The sequence below is a fragment of the Euprymna scolopes genome, chromosome 7, assembly GCF_053919585.1.
Source record: "Euprymna scolopes isolate OS-2025 chromosome 7, ASM5391958v1, whole genome shotgun sequence".
NCBI classification, from domain to species: Eukaryota; Metazoa; Mollusca; class Cephalopoda; order Sepiida; family Sepiolidae; genus Euprymna; species Euprymna scolopes.
In genome coordinates, this window is record NC_136488.1 from 59,656,828 (window position 1) to 59,683,755 (window position 26,928).

Below are 26,928 nucleotides of genomic sequence, written 5' to 3' on the forward strand. Positions count from 1 at the left end.
TTTTCGAGTAACAATCAGTTGACATTTCAGAGAACCAATCAATGTGAAAGAAAGACATTCTAGCATTGAATCCAATTATATACCAAGGCAGATAATTGAGCTCTTACACAATGTCTATGCAAACTGGTGAATATACTGCCTTTTGATATCTTTAATACTTTGCTAACTCATACAACTTCGATTTATAGTCAACCAAAAAGTTTAAGGATTTTTTTTTCTGCGACAACTGCTGAAGTTGGGTTACCTGAGCATTCAGCAGCATTTGTGTCTTCATGACCGTGTAGTTAGCTCATCACTTCTGAAGCATTGTTTCCAACAGAGCAAAGACTGAATAATACTTATGAAAACTAATAACTCAATTCCGCTCAAGTTTTAACAAGTTCCAATTTAAAGGTCAGTACTTTATAAAAAAAAATTTTTTGACTTTTTTAGAGATGTGTTTTTTTTTTTTATTTGTAATTCCAACCGGTTTTAATTGTCAGCTGTATTTCCATTTTGTTGAAAGCAAAGCATAAAACTTGCTATCCTTGCACGAGTTTCTTTTAAAAAACATTAAAAAGCAAAATCGATATAAACTACCTCTAAATTAAATAAGTGTCTAGTATAATTATATTTTAATCAAAAAATACTTTAAGTAATAATTAAAATGTAAAAAGAAAAACATTGTTTTTATTATTCGGATATCACTAGTCAAAGCCAAAAGGATAAAGGTTAATGAGAATGATTGTCAGCTGATGAAGAGCACCATGCTAGTAGTGAAATTGATCAACACTATAAACTAAGTTTAATAACTTACAGTATAGTTTATAATAAGTATTTGTTGACATTAGATTTAAGGACAGCTATCTTGTAATCAGTAGAGAAGTAGTCGAGCAGTATTATGTTTCACAGACAGAATGACCTGGCACAGCTCTATTTATGGAAATTCCGTCTGATGTTAGGTTCATGGAGGAAGACAGAAGTATTTTTCTGCTAGTGTAGTTAGAGTTTTTACTGTGAATGTCCTTAAAAGGAAATATCACAGATTGCACCTTTCATGAAAATAACAGTAATATATTAAAGAGAGACTAGTAACATCCATTTTGTGAGAAAGAAGCTTCAGGAAAAAGATGATATCATCCCCCACTAGATTTATTTTATAAGTTGATTTTGTATTCTAAGTGGCACTTCCCCAGATGTGACCGCAATACTTCATCAATTATTTTAATTATATAGTTTCAAACTTTGGTCGCCATCTAAAAATATGTGAAAAAGTCTTTACTAACTTCTTTGTTAATAACTGTTTTCTAAAACACACAGGATGCAGCGATATTGGAGAGGATGTATAAAAATATAGTGTTAAAAACGGTATTTCCCACATAAGGCTAAATTAAGCAGAAAAGTGGAAAATTCCATTAGAAATTAAAAATTAGTGTTCGAGTTGCATGTCAGAATATGACATTTGTTGGAAGTGCAAAAGAGTTGTTTTTTTTTTTGGGGGGGGGCTTTATTTTTTACAAATGGATCATCATAAATCATCATTTAAAGGTCAGAATTAATGGAATCCAATGCTTTCAGTTGAGATTAACCTTATGAGAGGATATTTTATGGAAATTTTTCCATACAAGGCATAAAGCCACTTGATGTAAGGATTTAGGCTAAAAAATACATGATCCAAAAAGAGTTTAATTCTGATCAAAAGACATCAATTCTTCTCTCTTTGTCAGAAACATTGCTCATGGAATGTAAGAACTAAAGGACAAAATAAATTCGAATATTTGTTCATAAAAAGAATCTATGACATTTGATTTGAAGGCTACCATGCCGTAATCAGCAGATAAGCTGTTGCAAAGAAACCCAGTGGAAATTTTGTCTGCCACTAAACACATAGGAGGAAAATAGTTTTGGGGCGATTGTGTAAAGTGTAGGAAAACGAGTTAGTGTCTTACGAGAAACGTGGTGAAGAAAGATCTTCCTCTTTTGAGCTGTATTCGAACCCTTTTTTCAAAGCTGGCTCCAGTTGCCCATCTATGGAGTAGGATGTGGGATGGAACACATGTGATATATAAAAGAATAAAACATGTTACTGGGATTGTCTTATATTTTGTTACATTATTATTATTGCAACTACAAGGAGAGAATCCAACAAAGAAATTTTGTTAATTTATTGCGGACTATTGTCCACATCTTTTTTAGTTGTTTCACGACGTTTCGACCAAGTATTCCTCTGGCTTTCGTCAGGTGGTACCCATGACGGTATAGGAACTCCAAATCTCCTAACTGCATTCTCAGCAATTACTGCCTTCCATAGTTGTTGTCTCACCGACCATGGAAGATCAGATAATGAATAAAGGTGGATTTATAAGACAAAAAAATCCAACCTTGATCACCGTGGTGCAGTGGATAGAGACGTTGAATTTCTACAGTTCCAGGTGAACATTGTCTGAAGACAGCTGTTTCAATCCTACCCAAAGCCGGCCAGAGGCTTACTTGACCAAAACGTGGTGAGACGACAAAAACTAGAGGAGTCAAGAGATTCAGAGTTCCTATCCTGTCACAGTTATCATCTGAGGAAGGTCAGAAAAATAGTTGGCCAAAACATCATGCAACAACAACTAAACTGAGGATAATAGTCTACAATAAATAATTTATTAATACTCATCTCAATAATGGATTCCAACAAATAATATAACATTATTGTCACATTATCACTACGATTACATTTACAACTAGACGTCACTATCTAATGAGTCAACTATTTACATGTCAGCCAGACGAACAGCTGTTTTTATTGATTAAAATGATGAGTAATCTGTGTAGGTCAAAAATATCCCACATGCAAGATTGGCAGCTATTAGTTGTACATGATGAAAGTTAATATTTCCCCGTCCACAAATACAACAATATAAGTATTGATATATTCATGTTAACTGGAGTAAGCCCATTGATACAAAAGATGTGTGAGGCGAGATATAGAGGCGCTCGAGATCGACATTTAGATTTGGGAGAGCATTGCAGATGACCGCTCAAGAAGCTTGAACCAACATATTGAAGAGGAAATATGAAACCAATAAATGTTGTTGCAGAAAGGAGAACATTATTAATAACAGCTTAGGAACAATACATGTTTGTGACCTTTGTGACGGAGTGTGTCGCTCAAACATTCCCATCTTCGGCCACAAGCAGATCTGTTCCACCAAAGCAGATAGCCAGGATCAGTAGGCTAAGGATGTTTCATTCATGGTCAATTGACACACGGCCGAATCACGTTTGCATACTGGTTCCCATTAGATCACTGAAGTTAAGCAACGTTGAGTCTGCTCAGTACTAAAATGGGTGACCATTTGAGAATTCCAGGTCCGCTTATTTCAGCCTCGTTCTTCAGTTGTCTAGCACTTCTCCTTGCTACTGAACTCAAGCAGTGACGATTCAGGAAAGGTGTGGTTGGAGATTGTGCAACGCTTGCCTCACAATTACACACGCAGCTACCCTTGTAAGAGATATTCATTGTCTCTTGAGACTGAACGGGGGCATTTATTGATCAATAAACTGACAGACGGAGCCTACTACTACTACTACTACTACTACTACTATATCCATGAAACGCTAATCCTGAATCACAGAAGAAAATAATGATTAAAAACCGAAACAAAAATAACATTTTATATACAAACTAGAAAAGTACCTGTCCTAGGATAGGTAAATTAATTCTCTAACAGAATATGTGTCCATCACTTATGCTTCCTTACAGAGATCAAACTCGAGATATGATATTAAGCCTTATGTCTAGAATGCTTATTCTAATTTTAATCAAAATCTATTATATGATTTTGATTCAAGAAAATGTTTAAAATTTAAGGCTTAAACTTAAAGGGTCTTAAGAAAGTCAAGGAATATTTCTTTATTAGTGTTTAATACCTATATAAAACACATCAGCAGGAAGTAAAATATTGGTTTTAAAAAAATGAACAAAGTTTTGTCATCGAACGATTAATTACTGTTCATTAAATCAGAATAAATGTTACATTTATAATTCTGACGTAGATTAATTGTCAAATATCTTTCGACTTTGTTGTAAGCGTAAAAATTGCTTTCAAATGCTATGATCACTGCACATGTTTCAACAATGCATGTCTTCGGGTATATCTTTATATCGAATACATATTCATCATGACATGATACATGTCCAGCTGTAATATTGTCGGGGGGGTATATATTATCTATACGTGTGTTGTCTTTAATGGGTCTATTAATTTATGATTGTTAAATGTCCAGATATGTGATTCGTCTAGTGTATTCTCTATTGTGTGTTGATGTGCGTATACATATATTAACAGTTTATAGACATCGTTGTCGAATCGAACACAAGCAAAAACATACCTCAAATCTTCCTTCCATGCGTCCTGAAATTAAAGGTGCTTTTCTTCGAAAGTGAAAACGTTCAGGCGGGAATTATGTTTTGATATAATCATTTATTCCTTACGGAGTTCTTTTTCATAGTTGGCACACTTTGTATAAGATTACATTTTTCTAAGTCGCCCGCTTCTGACTTCCATGAGCGTATAGTCAAAAACTCCGTACATCTGCCAACCTGTTGCATATCCCCCCCCCTCTCTCTCTCGTTACTAAAAATCTACATCTCAAAATCTATCTTTTCCATTACGCCATCACTACACATAGCCTAAAGATCTTTACTGATTTTTTGTCACGTATCTTTGTTTATATTATTGTTAGCTTAAATTTCATCCATCAAATTAACACCAACTTACAGTTTTGATTGTGTTAGTTATTAAAACTAACATTCCTTTCTATTAAAACATTTTAACATAAATAATTTTATCTGTATATATTTATTTCACTATACCATTCTTTCTGCTATTCTATTTTTACAAATATTATAACGATCATAATCGTCGATTAGCACACTTTTCGCCATTGCTCAGCCAATATCTAACACAGCCAGTGTCAAAAGTCAGTATTTAACAACTGGAAGGCAATCATACACTATTTTGTTTGTGTGGAGAAAATAGAGAAGGATTACCGCAAAAATAAAACGCGCTCGTGTCTGTATCCTACGGGCTGAGAAGGAAAAATGAAAAGATCCAAGATAGCGACCATAATCTTTTAATGCCCACAGTCTCGCACAGTTTTCAAAAAATCACGTCCCACACATTTATTTGAGGTGTGGCCGGGCACCATAAAAGCAGGTTGCTGGGGGAGTGGGCGAGAAGGTTCAGACCTGCGTAGAGTGAACATCGTTGTGCGACTCGTAGGATTTCCTTGTTGTTATGCATCTCGTCCGACTTTTCCGATTCAGTTTATTACATGGTTTCGTTATGATATCTTACAAACGGTGCGTATCATTTTGATATATCATCCTATATACTTTCATGATACAAAATACAATTTAAAATATTCTTTAGTTCTGGGATTGAATTATGTTTTTAAAATCCTTTATAATTCTTTTACGTAACCGAAAATTGTAATATATTTATTATTACAATTAAAAAGAAAGATAAAAGAAAGATATATGTTATTAGGATTAGAGACAGAAATACGTACGAGTAATAAAAGTAAACGTTACTTTGTGTTTTAAGAGAATATACAGTTCCTATTAGGAAAGCATTCAACGGATAAAGTGGAATGGTTTATAAAGGCTATGGAAAGATAGACAGCCAGTTGAACCACGTTTGATAGCTTTGAAGGACATGCCAGAAAGATCGTAATATGTTCTAAAATTGCGCATGTAAATCGGACTTTTTTAAAAAAAAAACTTCCAGGTACTCTTTAACATTGGTCCTAATAAATCCAAGCGAGATAAAATAATTCTGCCACACACTATTCTTGCTGGATTTATGTTAACTTTTCTTTGACATAATATAAAAATACAAATTGACAATTAATCTTTATTCTGTAAAAGCACCTACAATATAATCCTATATTTTTTGTATAAACAAGGTCAGTTAGATTGATCTATACAATACTACTAGCAGGACCCTTTAACTGGCGCTTCCCAGTGGAAACGTTCACCCCCCCCCACACACACACACGCAAAAAAGTAAACTCCAGTTGTTGTTGGTGGCTACTGCCACCCCTGAACAATTGTGGACACTGGTAGTCGTGGCTGAAATGAAATAATCTGGTTTTCACTTTACGATTGTGATGCTGTTGCTCCTAGGATGAAATGTAGGATTTTATTATAACGACTAAATGTGCCTAAAATGTCGTTCTGAAGTTACATAAAATAGTGCCTAATAGTCTAGACATTTTTTTTTTTTTAATTTTTTTTTTATTCAATTTTCACCCCAAACAAGGCACAGTGCCACATTGAAGCAGGGGGCTACTATCAGGGACTTAATTAGCGGGGTCACTATGAAGGGAGATGAGTAGAAAGATGTTTGTTAACATTACACTTGAACTTCATATCATTGCAGTTGGGAAAGCAGAATCCCGGAAGGGAGTTCCAAAGACCCGCAGTTCTGGGGAAGAAACTATTGGAGTAAAAGGCTTTCTTGCACCTAGGGATCTCTACTGCAAAGGGATGAGACTTAGTTGCTTGTCGGGTTTGTCGGGGGTAGTTACGTCGGGGAGGTACAAGTGTTTGCAGTTCGTCAGAGCATTCACCATTGAAGTATTTGTAGAACAGGCAGAAGGATGCAACATCTCGTCGATGGGACAGAGGCTGAAGCCTAGATGACAGTTCAGGACCTATCAGGTTGGCGACTCTCTTTTGAACCCTGTCCAGGAGCGAGAGACAAGAAGCAGATGCACCAGCCCAGATGTGACAACAGTACTCCATACATGGGCGAATGGTTGCCTTATAGAGGTATAGGATACTGTCAGGCGTAAGTAGTTTTCTAGCACGGTAGAGGGAGCCAACCTTCCTTGCAGCAGCCTTGGCAATGCTCTCAATGTATCTATTCCAGTTCATATTCCCTGTAAACGTTAGGCCGAGGAGTTTAAAAGAAGTACTTTCAGGTAATGTGTTCTTGGCCATTGTTATTGGTGGCAGAGAAGGTTTCTTGTAGTTATTGAAGGAAACAAGCTTAGTCTTAGCAGCATTGAATGTGACCAACCATTTTTGTCCCCATTCCACTACGGATTGGAGGTCATCCTCTAGCGTTTCTGCCATTTCCTTGGATATGTGTTCATTTGTTTTCCCCTCATATCTGTTATAGAGAGTGGTGTCATCGGCAAATATACCCATCTCCGAAACAATATTATCAGGGAGGTCGTTTATGAATATCAGGAATAGAGGTCCAAGGATAGACCCCTGAGGTACTCCCGCATTTATGTCGTATTGTTTGGATGTACGTCCGTCGAGGACAACTTTGATTTTTCTATTACTTAAGAAGGATTTAATTACATTATTAATTCTTCCAGTGATTCCATATGATCTAATTTTCCTTAGAAGCCCATCGTGCCATACCCTGTCAAAAGCCTTAGATATATCGAGGGCCACCGCTCTACCCTCCCCTGTTTTATCCAATGAACGGTATATACGTTCAGAAACTACAGTTAAGATATCTGCTGTTGAACGGGCTGACATAAATAAATTTGTATGTGGCATCTGTTGTTACAAACCTACAGTACTTTGGTCCAGAGGGGAATTTCTGCAATCAAAATATTATATATGGAGATAACTCATAATCTTGTTTGAACATTAAATGTACTTAATGGTGGGAAAAATGGATGAGACAAGCAATGGTTGGGGGAGATGCATAGATGGAGTAGAAGTGGTGGAAAAAAGAAAACAGAGAGGATAATGGTTACAATATACAGGGGAAAATAGTTTGGTTTACTTTACAGCATATTAAGAATCTATGGATTATTTAATGCCAAGTTACCAAATATACTTTTATAGATAGAATAAGTATTTATATTCTTAGAATACATTGATAATATATTGCTTTTAGAATATACTAGCAATTCCGACCGGCTTTGGTCTGGCCCTCTGTACTGCTCATAACTATGTGCATATATATATATATATATATATATATATATATATAAGTTTGACTCATCTCCAGAAAACCTGCATCTAAAATTTCAAGTGTTTAGACCCAAAATTGGCGGAGGAGTTTTCAAAGGTCAAATCGTTGAACTTTGACCCCTTGACAGCCAAATTTCTGGCCGAAAACCGATTGAAAAGCTTTTCCCAAATCTCAATACTCCTTAAATCTCAAGTCTGTAGACTGAAAATTGACAGTAGTTTGGTAGAGAAATGTACATACAGCGAGACAATGTCATTATATATATATATATATATATATATATATATATATATATATATATAGTTACTAAATACTAGAAGACCGAAACATGCTTATGACTGTGTAGCAACAAATTACTGCTTATGTTCTAATTTTTATTTTATCGTGGACTATTATCCTCATCTTTTTTTAGTTGTTTCACAACGTTTCAGCCAACTATTCCTCTGGCCTTCGTCAGGCGGTAACCGTGACAGATAGGAACTCTGAATCTCCTGACTGCATCCACTGCAATTACTGCTTTCTATAGTGTTGGTTAGGCGACAACAACTAAAGAAGGCAGTAATTGCAGTGGATGCAGTCATTTACTACTCTCCTCCCGCCCAAAAAAAAACAAACACACGCATAAACTCACAAGCAAGTCAAAGAGTATCATCCTAACAATATTTTACAAATATTTTTATATTGTTTCTTGCAGTTTTTTTGTGTGTGGGGTATTTATTAATTAACTATTATTTGCCTCATCATTTGTCTTAAGTTTTTTAGTGAGCCTATTTAATGTTTGTTACATTATTGAAATTTTATTGACGTTCGACATTTCCATTTGGATTATAATATGTTAATGTTGGGACAATTAATCGGAATCGGGAGTCGGGAGTCGGAAAATCGAAAATTTGGAGGGTATTGGAATCTGAAAAATTTGTGACTATTTTCTGATGCCAAAAATCGATTCCTTTAACTATTTTTTTTTTTTAACAAAATCTTCCTCTACTGGTAGTAATAATAAAATAAATATTTATTGATTTTAAAATACCAATAAAACATAAATCTATAAATTCCCTCCCTCACTATAATGTTTTTACGCTGGTGAAAATATGTACGTTTAACATGTTCTAACAATAATTGAGAAAAAATAACAATTTTATAGTAAAATATTTAGAGATTTATAAAGAATCAGAATCGGAAGTTTAGTATGGAATCAGCAATTGTATCGGAATCAGGAAAAATATTGGAAGCGTCCCATCACTAATATATATATAATTACCTTTGTGATGAAAAATGCTTGATTTGATTATTAATGTAATAAATAATTATTTACATATACTTACAATTTCTGGTTTCTTCAATTTTCACGGACAACACTAGGACACACGTCCTACTAGTATTTAGTAATTTTTTCATACATTTAATTTTATCTTTATTATTTCATACATTAGCCTAAAAGTACTCACTTCGCAAAACTCTTGTTAATCAAAATATCCACTTGAGGAGTAAGATACGCCTTAAGATAGAGTGCAGCTGCTACATACGAGGGGATATCCTGCCTGATACATTTGTCTAGAGAATATTGCAAATGATTTCCGATGTTCTAGTTGTTTAAGAAAAAACTTAATCCGACCTCCGTAACTTCTTAAACATAAAAAAAAAAACTTTTCTTTGATCTTTAATAAGCGTTTACTGGATAAACTAAGTTCATAATTCCTAAAATCCTGAGATTTTTAGAAATATAAATCTCTATCTCTTTCTCTCCCTCTCTCTCTATATATATATAAGTTTTTTTTGAACATTGCAATTTTGTAAAGTTTTCAATATAATGAAAACGAGCAAGTTTACATTTTTATTTTGCTAGATATTTATCTATGAAGAAAAAGATATAATTTTTTGAAATCCCATGGAATAAAAGAAAACCTTTCATTATATTCTTTGTTTTTTAACTTTTGATGAATTAATAATGTAAAGTTTTTTTTTTCCGGCAGATTATTTTGTCATATATATATATATATATATATATATATATATATATATATATATATATAAGCTGAACGTGTGTGTGTGTCTGGTCACGAATAGGCTCGTATATGGTTGACTATTTTAAAAAACTGATTACATATAATGATAGAAGATGTATCAAGGATCAGGAATGGGTATGTTTGATCTGGCAGAACGGTGGTTCATAAAAATTGTGGGGGCTGTGTACGCGCCTGGCCCCCAAAGTATGGAAATAAAAAATAAAAAAAAACGTTTACAAGTGTTTTTGATATAGATGTACATAAGAATACTTTGATAAGTATGTTTTAACTTAAATAAGGATGGTATAATAAAATTGTGGGATCTGCTTTCGCGCCTGTACTCTATGGATATATGGCACAAACTTTAACAAAGATTTTTCATATCTATTTGCGTAAGTATACTTTGATAATTATGTTTCAGTTTGAAGAAATATGGTATAATAAAATGATGGGGTGTTCGTTCGCGCCTGACCTCCATAGAATGTAAATATGTCACAAAGTTCAACAAGATTTTTTATAAGGGGTGAGGGTTCACAATAACACCTTAACTTTAATCTTAATTCACGTTAGCTTTTATTTATTTTTTTTTTAGTTGAATCATATTGTGTCGAATACATTCACCTCATGAATTCACGTTTTTATTAAAGTGAAAGCCCCCCCCCACCAAAAAAAAAAGTCGGAACTTTAGACAATTCTCGACACAAATTTTGCATAACTGTTTTTTTTTCCTTCTCCACTTGCACGTAACACTCTTTCGAAAATAGATAAATAATAAAAAAATAACGTTACTTGTTATCGTGTCAAAAGAGGGAAAAATCCTGCTCACGGGATTACGTGTCTTTTTAAAACATTTACATAACCTTTTTATTTTTATTTATATATCTGTTTAAGCTTTTTGTATTTTATCAGTGTACTAGAAAGAATTCAGTTGATTACAACCCTTTCTGCGTTTTCTTTACATTACAATAGTACAATACTACACCGTTCAATACTGCAAAACTGAAACGAAGCTGTTCTGCTTGAAAAGGGTGCCATTTTCTTCTTATTCATATTTATATCGATTCTTTGCTTTAAAAAACTAAAGTAATTACGTGTTTACTTTTTTAATATCCCAGTTTGTTGTTTCGGATTATTTTACTAAAATAAGTAAAGCTTCATTATTTTTCAAAACTGTTTTTATTTCTGCGTTTTTCGATATTTCGTCGATATTATTTAGTAAGAGTGTCTAGCAGAAAAGGCAACAAACGGCTACCCGAAAAAATAAATATACAAGAAATAAATGTTACCATAGTCAATAAAAGTTCAGTTCATGTTTTTTTTGTTTTGAAATAGTTTTTAATGCTCTTTACTTGAAATAATTTCAGCGAACCGAAATTAAAACGAAATTTGAGGTGATAACTACTTATATGAATGTTTATATAAACTACACATGCCATAATCGAATATTCCTCAAACACAAAATAACGAAAAACATTAAAATATGTTTATAAATATTCCTTACGTTGACGGAACTCTCTTAAATTGTTAACACAGAATGCTCAAGGGCCCCTCCTTCGAATTGAAAACGGGGCTTTCAAATTTTTTTTACAAACTACTTAAAAATACAAACCAATGAACTTTTCTACCATAAAAGTAACTTTTATTGACTATGGTAACATTTATTTCTTGTATATTTATATTATTATATATATAACATTTTCTCTTTGTAAGGAACCATCATTTTTTTGGTCACTCTTGGCTACGAATGGAAACAAATTTGATATAAAAAATATATTTTCGCAGAAATTATCTTTACTTTCATCATATTTTTCTTAGGGTAAAATTTTTTAGTATCAAAACCTATCTCTTTACAACCCTCTCCTTTTCATAACCTATCATACTTTCATCAATCACAGTCCATTTTCTGTAGGCTGTTTTTGAACCCAGTCAACGAGGGGTACCTCTGCTAGTATATATATATATATATATATATATATATATATATATATATATATATATACATACATACAAGTTTATATATTCGATGTAAGTTCATTGCTCGTCTCTCTAGGACTTCTTTTCTATATACTTTAACACACAAAAAAATGATAAAATATACTTTAGTTCTGGGATTGAGTAATGTTTGAAAAAAAATTGTTTTCGTTGTTCTAATTAGCCATAATTTATAATTTACTGAAAAAAAAAAATCACCCGTCTCTCTGTGGGTTATTTGATATCACCACTTCGGTTCATGATAGTATAATGTTAAGAGACACCATGGCTAAGGAAGTGCAAAATCGGATGCAAGTTCACTAATACAGATGAAAGAATGAACCACTTAATGTAAATGCACGATCTAAAATTTTTTACAAGAACCAAAACCGAACTAGAAACGCGAATAACTGCAACCAGAATCTCAGCCAGGATATCTGAATGGAACTGGGCATGAAAAAGTCGCATTACTAATTATGAAAACGAGATAACTTGAGACAAAAAGGCATAGCACTACCCAGTCAAACGAAGATGAGAGTTCTAAGTGAACAAGACACCTACAAATATGTAGGAGTTATGGAAGCAGACACAATCCAATCAACAGAAATTACAGAAAATCCGAAAGGAATACCTGAAAAGAATAAAAATGTCAACTATATTGTAGAAAGCTAATAAAATGTAAAAAACACATGGGCTGTGATATTCCGGGCCGTTTATAAGTTGGATAAAAAAAAAACTAAGGTATCTCAACCATAAGATCAGGAAACATGACCATTCACAATGCACTACACCCAAGGGATGATGCCGATTGACTCTACGTGAAAAGAAAAGGAAGGGAATTGATTTGTATAGAAGGCTGTGTGAATGACAAAAAAAAAATAGAATTAGAAAAATGCATAATGCAGAACACTGTAATAGTACTTACCACAGTAAGAGACACTGACAAAATGAACACGGAAAACCGAGAGGCAAAAGAAAAATGGGAAGAGAAACAACTACAGAGGATTTACAAGGATGAGAAAAGATGAGACTTATGAAAAATTTGGACATGGCTACGAAATGGAAACAAAGAAAGAAATCGGATCCTTAATAATAGACGCACAAGATAACGTGATAAGAACCAACTATATCAAAGTAAAGTTCGACAAAACACGAGAAAACAGCAAATGCAGATTTTGTGGTAAAGAGACGAAACAATAAACCACACAATAAGCGAATGTAGTAAACTAGCCCAAAAAGAATACAGGAATAGATACGATCAAACGGGGAAGGCAGTGCACTGGGAATTATGCAAACAATGCATCGTGAATACCCAGACAAATGGTACAAGCACAAACCAGCAGCAATACTTGAAAACTGAAGTCACGAAATCCTATGGAACATGAACGTACAAATAAACATATCCAAGGAAGAATGATTGAAACTTTAGACAAGTCAGGTAATTTTTGTGTGTTAAATATGATTGGATGCAACAAGAAACGAACCTATGGGTTAAGGTTATTTTGGGAGAGCATTCTTAGTATGACTCCATTTAGTTATCAAACCCCAAATATATTTAAACATTCGAGAGCTTTTTATGTGTAAGCATTCTTTTTGCATTAATGTGTCAGTCCTCCGCACAAGGTCATAGACGAATTCAAAGACATAAGACATTTTTAGTTAATGAAATTCATTTTTTTTTTCACAAAAAGAAAAAAATAGATGAAATAATATTTCTTATATTCATAATGTTTACTCGAAGTCCTATGTTTAATCTAATAAAGTTGTTTCCTTCGAACAATAACATTAACATGAACTTATATTTACTTCTGACCTCTCATGTTCAGTACAGAATCTAACAAAACAGCTTTCTTTTCCATTATTCATCATTTCTATGATTACAAGACTCCTAATTCATTCATCTCTTTTTTATTTATATACTTATAAAGTTAGGTATATATACACACACACACATATATTTATACACATGCACACAGTTGAATATATTTATAAAGTTAGGTATATACACACAGAGATATTGTACGTACGTACGTACATACATGCATACATACATACACGTATTTATTCACATCCCTATACACACAGTTGAATATCGAACGCAGCAGCAAGTTCTGGTAACATAGTTGAAAGAATGGTTCGAAATAAGTCAGACACCATCCAACATGACTATGTAATTCCTGCAGTTACGTAACTAGAAAAAGGAGCTATTACACCTGAAATAGTGACACGGGATAAGAAGGAGAAAGAAGCAACCTTAGTATAAGTTAGTGCCCCCCCCAGTCGTACTGAGTCAAACACAGCTGAAAGGGAAAAGATAACGAAATAACACGAAAAGAAACTAGAACCTTACGATTATCTATCATTCCAGTAACTAACAGGAGCAACTGAATTTCAAAAACAACCTAACAATATACCCGGTGAACCAAGTGCAAGAGAAATTCAAACAATTGCTCATGAAGATACGGTTAGACAAAGTCTAGCATGTGCTGCTAATAAAAATAAAACGGTATAAGTGGACGAATACTTAATATAATTAGTTCCTTCTTAGACAATAGAACCATCCAGATTTTCATTGATGGACGTTCATCCAAGCAGCATAACATTAATGCAAGAGTGCTTCAGAGGTCTATTCTTGGACCACTATTATTCCTGATAGTCATTAACGACCTCCCTGATAATATTGTGTCCGAGATGGGTATATTTGATGACATAATGCTCTATGAAAGAAGAACAGATGTACAAAAATCTTAGACAATAGCTGAACCCTTAGAAAATGACTTCCAGGCCGTAGTGAAACGAAGACGTAAATGGATGGTAACATTTAATGCTAGTAAAACTAAGCTGCTCTCCTTTAACAATTACAAGACGCCTCTCCAACCGCCTTTATCAATGACAAATAACACTACCTGAGAATTCTGCCTTCAAACTCCTCAGCCTAACATTTGCAGGTGGTATAAACTTAAACAAATAGATAGAGGACATTGCAAAGATTGCTGCAAAGAAGGTGGGTTCCCGCTATCGAGCTAGAAGACTATTCACACCTGAGACTATCCTGTACCTCTACAAGGCCACCATTCGCCCATGCATGGAATATTGTTGTCACATGATAGGGTCCAAAAAAAGAGTTGTTAATCTAATCGATCCCACTATCAACTAAGCTCCAACTCCTGTCCCATCGCCGCAATGTTGCATCTCTATGCCTGTTTTACAAATATTTTAATGGAATGTGTTCTGATGAACTCATTGCACTTGTAACCCCTCGCCATATATATTCCCGACAAACCGTCTGAGCAATAACATCTCACGTCTTCACTGTTGAGATCCCTAGATGCCAGAAAACTTTCTATTCTAATAGTTTCTTCCCTTGAACAGCTAGACTTTGGAATTCCCTTCCTAGTTCTTGCTTCCCTGGTCGTACTGATATGCAGAAGTTAAAATGTTACATAATCCAATATCCTGTTAATCTTTAGTGGAACAAAAACGTAAATAGATAACATTTAATGCTAGTAAGAATAAGCTGCTCTCTTTAGCAATTACAAGACGTTTCTCCAACCACCGATACCCATGACAAATAACTCCCTACCTGAGAATTCGTCCTTCAAACTCCTCAGCTTAATATTAACAGAAAATATGAACTGGAACATATACAATGAGTACATTGTGAAGGCTGCTGCAAAGAAGGTGAGTTCCTTCTATCGTGCTAGAAAACTACTTATACCTGAGAGTATCCTGTACCTCTTCAAGGTCACCATTCGCCCATACATGGAGTATTATTGCCACATCTGGGATGGTGCATCTACAACTAATCATCCCTCTGGTATAGGGTCCAAAAAAAAAAAAAAAAAGGGGTTCTCCAATCTAATAGGTCCCAAATTTGTCAAGTAGGTTCCAACCCCTGCCTCATCGCTATAATATTGCATCCCTGTACCTTTTTTACAAGTATTTTAATGGCATGTGCTCTGATGAACTCATTGCCCTTGAAGTACATATCCCCAACAACCCCGCTTAGCAACAATTTCATGCTCTTCACTTTTGAGATCCCTAAATGCCGGAAGGCTTTCTACTCTAAGAGCTTCTGCCCTTGAATACCTATACATTCGAATTCCTTTCTCCGTGCACGTTTCCCTTCCTGAGACGAAATGCACCTAACGTTGATGCTTTTTCTTGTTCTACTTCTGTTTGCAAAACTTAATTATGTTCTGCAAAATCAAAAACAAAAGCAACATGCAGAAGTTCAAATGTAAGGTAAACCAACATCTTGTTACTCTTTCTTAGGCACGGTCCCAATTAAGCGCCCCCTTACGTCCAAGTGGCGATATGCCTTGTTTTGGATGAAGGGGGGGGGGAGTTTAAAAAATTAAAAAAATCATGACTTGTTTATTATTTTTATTTTCAAATTATTTTACTTATTGGCGGATACCTATATTTCTTCATGTGTCTGACAGGCGTTTTGATGTATTGATGGATGGTCCATTATGTCATCAAACAACTCATCAGAGGCGAATAGCTATCATTACAAATTGCAGCAGACAGACGAAACCAGAACAATTAAATAAATCTAAAGCAAGGAAAACGGAAATTCAGAAAACTAAAAGACTTACTAAAATGCGATATTCACAGAAAAGATTCCTCTCCCGCACACACAAAAATATATCCGATTGAATGAAAGACGGTGTTAGCGGACCATTTTTAATTTATTATTATGACAGAACTAGAAGAGTAAATTTACGATTTTTAATTTAAAAATCAGAGAAAAATAACTAGAAATTGGAAGTGTCAGAAATTTATCTTCTTTCAGATAAATTCGACGCGAAAGTAATTAGCCTGAGAAAAAAAAATAAAAAATAAAAGCATGAAATAAACGGGGCGGGTTAAAGAATAATATAAGGGTCCTGTTTCAAAACTAAGAGATTTTATCTACAATAAAGTTAGTTGCAAATTTTTCCCTTCAAATTAAAGGGAGTTTCGTACAAACCTAAAATATACGAAACTAAGAATCATAAAGGATACGAAATACAGAAAACCAAATATAAGAACCCGAATATAAAAAATAAATGTAAACAGGGGGGGGGCACTACTATTGGTACAAAAAAATTCCAACAGAAGAGCCTAATTCTAAAATATTTAATAAAAAAAAAAACTTTGTATTATTTATTCTATCAAAAAAGAATTTTTCAATAAAATCATGCGCTCATGTCTCCAGGGAGATCTGAGGTTAAAATAAACAGAACAAAATTATTTTTGAAAAAAAAAAAAAAAAAAAAAAAAAAAAAACAAATGGCAAAGCAGAATCGTTCCTTTGTCGATGATGTCAGTAGGTCAAATAGCATGATACAAAAATATTACATTATATAAGAAAACTGCATTGATATAGCCATCTATAATAGATCTGTATACATATTTCATTGCAATGCTTCAGGTAAACTACATTTTATAAAATTATGTTGATATAAGGTATAACGATAGCAAAATTCTACGAAACACATTTTATTCATTTGCAGAATGGTGTTACGAATTAACAACCATTTTTATTGAGTCACATTCTGTGACCTTTTCTTTCTAGTTAGGGAATGCAGGTTTAAGAAATGGTAGCAACCTTAAGTAATGCTCATGTTAGCAAGTGTAGAATTAGATATTATGAATAATAAATAGGAGCAAAAAAAAAAAAAAGGAGTAATAGCTCTGATAGAAAAATTACTTGAAAAGGTTATTTTTAATTATCACTTATTGACTCCAAAAGCCATTTAATAATCAAGGTAAATCGAATAGATCGTTAGTCGATGGTGAAAGGGTTAGAAATCATAAATGTAACAAATAAAATTGATTATGAGAACGGGTTTTGACAAGTATTTGCCGACACTGAATTTGAAGACGACCGTGTTGTAGCTTGCAGGGAAGTGGTAAAATGTTTTAAAGATGGCAGGCTCTTGGAAGAAGACTGTTTATGGAAATTCGATTTCATGTTCAGCACACTGATAAAGAAAGGAAAATTATTTTCCGTTAAGATAAAATGAGTTTTGAATTACAATGCCGTAAGTTTTTTGGGGTCTTTTTTAAAAAGACTCACTACTTATCAAGGCCCAAAGCCCACTCGGGGATAAGGGTTAATTAGTGTAAGTTGGTCAGCGAGAGAACAGCGTAGTGATCGGTCGTGGTAGAAACTGCATCGAATCGGATTATTTAAGGGGACGATTTAACAAGAACTTGCTTAACGTCGTGGTCAGATGGAAAGCAGGCTAAAGTGGTTCTGGAATTTCGTGAAAAATTGGTCAGAATTCATATATCATGTGATTGGGTTATGTCATTTGATTAAAGCCATCATTCACCTGCAACAACTAACCTTTTCCCAAAAAAGAAAGAAAAAAAAAGAAAATGCCGAATAGTTTTGGTGAAGAAACGTGCAGGAGCGTTTGATTTTCCTAAATAAATATATGAGGTTACAGATTCTAGCATTTAAACACGCGTTTATGAACCCACCAGGAACAAAGTAAAAGTTAATGTTGTGTGATAGAAAGATAGTGTTCAAAGGAAAAAGGAAAAGGTTGGCCTGACTTGCAAAACGTTTGAGGAAGAAAAATATGTTATTTTAGATTTTATATATATATTTTTTTTTTTTTTTTTTTTATGGGGTGAGAGAAGAGGGGGAACTTATTGACCCAAATAATGCATGACCTAGTAACCTCATTAAACAGGACTTGTTTAGAGAAGAAAAAAAAAAGAGGTGAAAGATTGGATGGCTGGGCGAATCAAATGAGTTAGTCAAGGTAGATGACTACGGTATTTAGTTCGAATCATCTGCCTCAATCTTATATGCACATTATGAAGAAAAAACATTCGTCTGGGTGTCTAGGTTAAACTTTAGATCAAAGCAACACACACGTATACGTACTATATGAAAAGAAACTGGAATCTTAAGAAGGTATCAATCATACCAGTCATTATAGGAGCAACCGGGCTAATGAAAAAGAATTAAAAAACTATCTGGCGAATATACCCGGTGAACCAAGTGCAAAAGAAATACAAACAATAACACTTAAAGGGGCGATTAGAATCTTAAAAAGATTTCTCGGTTGGAGTAACTAAACTAATGGGAGAATGTTTGGCATCCGGTAGAATGCCCCATCCCCAGGAAAAACAAAGTGATAAGAAAATTAAAACAAGAGAGAAATAAAATCATTATATAGATATAGAGTCATGCACATCACATACAGTGTATCACAGCTCATTAGTGCCTTGTCCAAACGCCTAAGCTCCATATGTTTACACAGAGTATCACTTAATATGCTAATGCCAATTTGTTTATCACTTTCCAATATGTTTAACACAAATAGGAAGAATCATCCCCATATAGTACTGTTTTGCTGTATCACAGATCATCAGTGTGACTAGACTAGCAACTACATACACGCATATACAGTAGAACCCTGAGTACAGTAGCCCTAAGATATAGGTTTTTTTTTCAGGTCACAATGTGGAATACAATGTTTTTGTGGATCCTAGTTATGGTATTTACCCCGTCTTAGCTGTTATTTATGTTATTTGATTATATACATATGTATTATATACTGTACGGTATTTTGTTACTAATTTTTATTGCCGTATCCCGGAGTTCTACTGTATTAAGATATGTAACATAATGAGATGCCGTGGAGACAGGATAATAGAAAAGACAAAGAGAAACAAGTAAAACACAGGAAGAAATTAAAAAAAGAAAAATCGAGATTTTCTGATTTCGTTCGGATCAACAAACGTTTCTTTTTTTCTGAAAACAGTTGTCGATCTGAACGAAACCAGTAATCCTATGTTTAATTTGTTTTTCTTTCTACATTTTGTGCACACACAGAAGAAAATAAAAATTGAATTACTATAGAAAAATGTGAGCACGAAAAGTAAAGGGCTAGTTATTTAAACCGGAAAAGAAAAGATATTCTAGTAAAAAATATAAATTTATAACTTAAAAGATTGCAGCATTAATAATTGATTATACACTGCAGTGGCGGCTCGTGCCTGGATGTGGAACTGCAGCACCCCCAAGTCATTTCTACTCATTATTATCGATACACGTTAAAAAGAATACGTTTATTTTTTTTTCTTTGTATGTGATAATATATCATATTAATTATATATATATATATATATATATATATATATATATATATATATATATATATATATATATATATATAATCCTGAAGCTTAATGTCGATAATTGTCCCCATACTCATATAAGCATAAAAGCAAAACTTTGCTTGGGGCTGCGAAATTCACAGTTACACATTCTTAGTGAAATTCGCTTGTGCGCATGCCCGATCTAGAACGGTTAATATGAGTCAAATCGGAACTGTATTTTTCGCAGTTCTAAACGCGGTGTTTGCGCGTTTTCGCTTATTTTTTTTTTTTAAGAAGCTTTGTTTACAAATGTTTTTTTATTATTATTAAAAAGTGTAACGTGTTCTTGTAAATAAAATCTCCACCTTAAAAAAAAAAATCCCACACTTTTAAATGCGATTTAAGCAGACAAAAATATATAATATGCCAAACTTTTTTTTTTTAATTAAAAGTGTTCGGGCTTTTAGCCTTGAAGTTACAAATGTTATTTTTTTATTTTACCTATATGGCTTATTTTATTTGTATTTTTAAGTAGTTTAAAATTTATTTATTTTGTAGTAGTTTAACTTTACAGAATAAAAAATATTTACATTTTTTTTACAGAAAAGCGAAGAAAAGTTTATTTTTTAAAATACATTTTAGTTAGAAATGTTTTTGCCTTTATATATATATATATATATATATATATATATATATATATACACACATATATACATATATATATATATACATATATATTCACACGCATATATATACACACACACACACACACATATATATACACACGATATATACACGCACACGATATATACACGCACATATATATACATATATATACACGCACACGATATATACACGCACATATATATACATATATATACACGCATATATATATATACACACACAAATATATACATATATATACACGCATATATATATATACACACACAAATATATACATATATATACACGCATATATATATACACACACATTATATATATATATATATATATATATATTTTAAAGGAGATTAGAACTAAAATAGTCTAAAGAGCTGAGCGTATTTTAATGTAACAGTGAAATTACTAGTTTAATTAAAATACAGGAAATAGAAAGTGCTCGTTGTAATTTAGATATATAATAAGCTCAATAGTTAAATGTCCTAGAGCTAATACAATATTAAGTAATGTGATTGATAATTTAAAAATCAAATCATAATTAAATTAAAAATCCGTTTCATAAGAAGGAACAACAACAAAATCAATTATCTGTACGATCGTTTCGGAAAACAATGCTTTTTATTGTGGTATACATCAAGTTATGTACAATAATTATATATAGATTTTTGATAAGCAAGGTCTCCTCATCAGCAAATTTTGAAGGGTTTTTATTGAATTTAAAAGACACCATAAATAAACCTAGCATTAAAAGTAAGGCAGATGAATCTGAAAAAATTGAAATAAAAGGTCTGGATTTAAAATTTATAAGAAAATTAATATGGGTTAGAGATAGAAATAAATAGAGAAAAATATATATTTTTGAATTTACATAATAAATTTGCTTTAAAAATATATAGAGATATTTACCTTTTAATTTTTCGTTTTTTGAAATCAGGAACTGTGGTTAAAATAGTCATTAAGATGTTTGCTATAGCTTTTTATCTTATTGAATGATGAATTTTAAAAGGGCGGGGGACGCTCGTGCAATAAATTGTTTCCGTTAGCGTATTTTTGATTTAAAGACGCTACGGTTTATATATAGAGAGAATATTACTATTACCTGTTTAAGGGGAGATACTTGTCATGTTTTCTTTACTTTTATTTATTTTAGGGTGTAAGGGAGATAATTAGTCTAACTTAATTCATTATTTTAAAAAAAAATTGTAATCTATTTTTACTAATAAGTAATTTTTAATGATTTAAGGTGGTTTATATTTATTAAATTTAAACCAACGTTTATGACTACATGTCATAAGCTCCTGTCTTGAATTTAATAGTTTGGTTGTATTTTTTATATCTTCATATTTTAAAATTTTTAGGGTCTCTTTTGTACATAGGGCACAAAATTTATCCCCTGGTTTATATGATTTGCAAGTCTCAATTATTTGACATTTTAAGTTGAAAGAAATATTGCTGTTTTTTAGTTGCCAAATATAGTTTGATAGAGTAGTTTGGTTTGACAGAGAGTTATTTTTAAAAGAATGTTTGTGCGTTGAAATTCTATGTTTTATTAGGCCAGATGTGGAACCAAAATATATTACCTCTTGCTTGTTGTGATTATTTTCCGTTTGGTCTGTTGTTGGATTATTATATGGTGGGTTGATTAGTAATTGATCGGTAGATTGGTTTAAGTTGGTGTTATTTAATCTGGTAGTTGAGTTATGGCTGTTAATAGGTTCATGTGGATTTGGAGTTTTTGATACTGTGCAGCTATAGATAACATTTTTAATTTTACATGAGCCTTGTAGGGGACATTTATTTTTTCTTCTACAGTTACAGTCTGATGTATTTTGTATAGTTGTATTTTGTAGTTTATTAATTTTCTTATTATTAGAGCTAATTATTTCCTGATGAAGGTTAGGCATAGTAGAGCAAGAGACTTTAATTGTGTTCTTATTGAAAATTTTATTATATCTATGGGGGGCTTTAAAGTTCTTATCTAATATTTTAAAAAATTCTCTGGCTATGTTTGTTTCTAGGTTTTTGGAATATGGGGGTTGAACAATAGGATCTCCTTGTGTCTATTCTTACGTTTACGGGTTTTGGTTTGCTGTTTATTTGTATTATTATCTAATATTTGTGGTTTGGTTTTATCTTTTTTTTGTCTCTTGGTTATTTTTCTTGACTCGTATACGGGAAGACATTGCCATATTATATGTTATTACGTTCTTAATAGGTTTATTTTCAATGCAGTTTATGTTTCTATCATTTTCATTTATGAATTTAATTTGTGAATTATATCCAGAGTTTTTAAGGGCCTCATTATAATATTTTTCATTTTTGGTAAATATGGATTTAGTAGAAGACAGTCTAGAAATTCTTAAAGCGATATTGGGAACTATTGATTTTAATATTGATTTAGGGTGGTGTGATTGATTGTGGACATATAGTAGTGATTGGTTAGGTTTATGATAGGGTTCAAAGGTAGAATTCTCAAGATTTAAGGTTATGTCTAAGAAATTAACAATTTTTTTATTAGGGTCTATTTTTATACTAAGTCCATAATTTTTAAATAATTTATGTAGAGCTTTAATTGTTTTTTCATAATTTTTATTAGTAGAATTAGTTACGAAAAGTGCATCATCTCTATATAGTCCTATCCAAGTTTGAATTGTTTATGGAGTATACAATGTATTTCATTTAAAAGGAAAAGCCCAACTAGATCAGTGACCTGAGTTGAATCCGTCGATCCCATTAAAATGTTGAAGTGGTTAGGGGTATTTTTCCTGGTCCAATATTTATTATCAAATGTTATTAAAGACTCTCTAGCTATAAGTATTAGTTTAATTTCGTCTTGAGTTATATTAGTTAATTTTCGTGCCATTAATAGAGATTTATTAAGTATTAATTATTAAAATTCATCATTCAATAAGATAAAAAGCTATAGCAAACATCTTAATGACTATTTTAACCACAGTTCCTGAATTCAAAAAACGAAAAATTAAAAGGTAAATATCTCTATATATTTTTAAAGCAAATTTATTATGTAAATTCAAAAATATATATTTTTCTCTATTTATTTCTATCTCTAACCCATATTAATTTTCTTATAAATTTTAAATCCAGACCTTTTATTTCAATTTTTTCAGATTCATCTGCCTTACTTTTAATGCTAGGTTTATTTATGGTGTCTTTTAAATTCAATAAAAACCCTTCAAAATTTGCTGATGAGGAGACCTTGCTTATCAAAAATCTATATATAATTATTGTACATAACTTGATGTATACCACAATAAAAAGCATTGTTTTCCGAAACGATCGTACAGATAATTGATTTTGTTGTTGTTCCTTCTTATGAAACGGATTTTTAATTTAATTATAATTTGATTTTTAAATTTTAAATTATCAATCACATTACTTTATATATATATATATATATATATATATATATAAAGCTTTAGCATTTATTTACATCCCACGAGGACAAAGCAAGAAGTTTTACACTTTGAACAAAGTTTTTTAATTAAAATGTGCAATAACAAGACGAGTATGTAAAACCGTTTTTATAATAAGCTTAGTAAATAGCAAAGTTTGTTTTTTATTTTTATATAAAAAATTGTAAAAAGATTTGTAAATAAAATTATGTATCTTTAATTTTTTTTTGTTTGCTCATAGTACAAACATGTAAACTTTTTTATTCTATATTTTATTTACAAAGTTTTGTTATAAACACACATTTTTAAATTTTAAATAAAACTGTTATCCAATAAAACGATTTTTAAATGGTAATCTCCTAACTTTACCATCGTTTGCAGGCAAAGATTTTGTTTTTATGAAAAAATAAATTATTAAAAAATTGTAAATAAAATGTATTTAAACAATGTTTTTCGTTTGTTTGCCTGTGGTAAAATTTTATTTAATCTGTAAAGTTTAAAAGAAATATATTTGTATATGTTTTTATTACTCTGTAAAGTGTATACAATTAAAAATAGTGTTTTTTTATTAAAATGTTTTTGCGTATTACCCCTTTTTCGACGGCTTATAATGGCAAAGTTAAAAATATTTGTATTAAAAAAAGCAATTTTAATGACAAGCTTATTTTGTTATACGCCTATTTTTAATTAACAATAAGCTTTTTATAAATAAACCCGTTGTTAAATAGTAAAACTTTTTTCGTTAATAAAAATCTGTGACCTAAAAGTTATAAAAGTATGATTCAACTCAGTTAGAACTTCCGGTTCAGTTGAATCGCAAAAAGAGGATCACATAAACATTGTATTCCTTCTACCTTAATTGGTATTCTACTAATAGACTACCTAGTACTTACCTTTCCCAATACAATTGATATAAAAAGAATTTAACCATGGTCTCCTTGCACCCCCAAGAAATAACTTCTGCGACGGTAAATGAACTTCAACAGATTGAGTTTTCACAGCAGTCTCTCCATGATAAAGTTGTAATTAAGAAAAGAAGCCGTTCAACGCCTGATATTCAAATATCTCAGCCAGGCATTAGCAACAACAAAGTGTATATTCGTAGCTTTAATGGTACCAACGGAAAAGTTAGCTTTGCGGCTGTGAACTAAAAAAGGCATTGTTCTGCTTTCCTTGTTTGTTGTTAGGGGGTGATGTAACATGGACAAAAGATAGTTTCAGAACTATTAGCAAAATGAAAGATAGAACTGAAAAGCATGAGAAGCACGTTGACAATGTAGTTTCCCTATCAATTTTGGGGACCATAAATATTAAAGCAAAACTTAGTGAGGCCTGCAGACTTTCAATCAATCATCATAACATGAATGTTAAGAAGAACCGTGAAATTTTATCTAAAATAATAGATTGTATTTTCTTTTGTGGGAACTTTGAAACTCCCTTACGAGGACATGATGAAAAAGATGATTCAGTAAATCCAAGTGTATTTAGAGGATTTTTAAATTTTGCATCTTAATTAGATCCAGATTTAAAGAATCACTTAGAAACCAGTAATGTCTTCAAAGGTGTTTCCAAGACTATTCAGAATGACATACTTGACTGTCTTTTACAAATATACCATAATGAAATAAGGGCAGAAATTAGCAAAGCTTCCTTTGTAGCTGTCATGGCTGATGAAATAACAGATGTGTCTGAACATACACAAATGATCATTGTTTTACGGTACGTCTTGGATGAAAAAATACTTGAACGCATTTGGGGATTCTTTATTCCAGAAAACCAAACCGCTGATAGGATATCAAAATGTATTCTACAACAATTAGATATAATCCTTCAAGGGAATCGCCAAAAACTGATAGCTCAGACATTTGATGATGCAAATGTCATGAAAGGCAAAAAAGCTGGTGCTCAGGCGAAAATAAAATCAGTTTATAGTAATGCGCATTTCACTCACTGTTATGCGCATCAACTTAATTTAATAATGAGGAATGCAGCAAGCATTACACGAAATGCTAGAATATTTATCTCTAACATTTTGGCTATTCCGACTTTCTTTTCTAGATCACCACAGCGTCTGTCCATTTTTCAAGAAGCATCTGGATGTAAGCATTCTACGTGTATCCGCCACAAGGTGGAACTTTAACATACATAAATAAAGTTCATGAAAATGTTCAAGCATAAAAACACTGTCACTGAAATTCAGTCAACATCATATGTAGATGAGACCGTTGCAGAAGCGACAGGAATTCTGAAATATTTGAACGATGAAAATTTCATATTTTGGTTTGAGCTATTTCATAAAATTATGTCTCATGTTGAAATTATTTCTCGGGAAATTAGCATATATGTAGTCAATGAATACATAACAAATTTCAAAACTGCTATTTTAGAGATAAGAAACACCAAATACTGTGAAAATTCTTCACAAACACTCAAGGGCGAAGCTAAAGAACTGTGTGACTATATATCTGTTGATATAACGGACAGATATTCTTCAACTAAACATTTAATACTTGCTAAATTGTTTTACAAGATAAGCTTTGCTAGTTTTAAGAAAAAAAAAACTACCTACAGAAGAGATATCCTTGACAACTGAAGCATATCCCATGATTGACAAAGAAAAGTTTGAAACTGAGCTAGAAATATTTTATAGTAGGTCAGATATCCATGAGTATTGCAAAGTAATTGATCTCCTGAAATTTATTTTGGGAAACAATTTAAACGATGTTCTTAGTGAAATCACAAAACCCATAAAAATTATCTTGACAATTCCCATGA

General features: G+C 32.2%; 2 long non-coding RNA genes across 2 annotated transcripts in view; both read right to left on the reverse strand.

Moving 5' to 3' along the window:
* Window positions 1–26,928, reverse strand: part of LOC145279750 (uncharacterized) — a 166,428-nt gene that overhangs the window by 72,131 nt on the left and 67,369 nt on the right. The window lies entirely within an intron of this gene.
* On the reverse strand, window positions 21,323–21,727 carry LOC145280232 (uncharacterized). Its single transcript, XR_013868584.1, has 2 exons — window positions 21,647–21,727; window positions 21,323–21,505 (listed from the first exon to the last, which is right to left on the reverse strand). It is a non-coding gene; the product is annotated as an uncharacterized LOC145280232 (long non-coding RNA).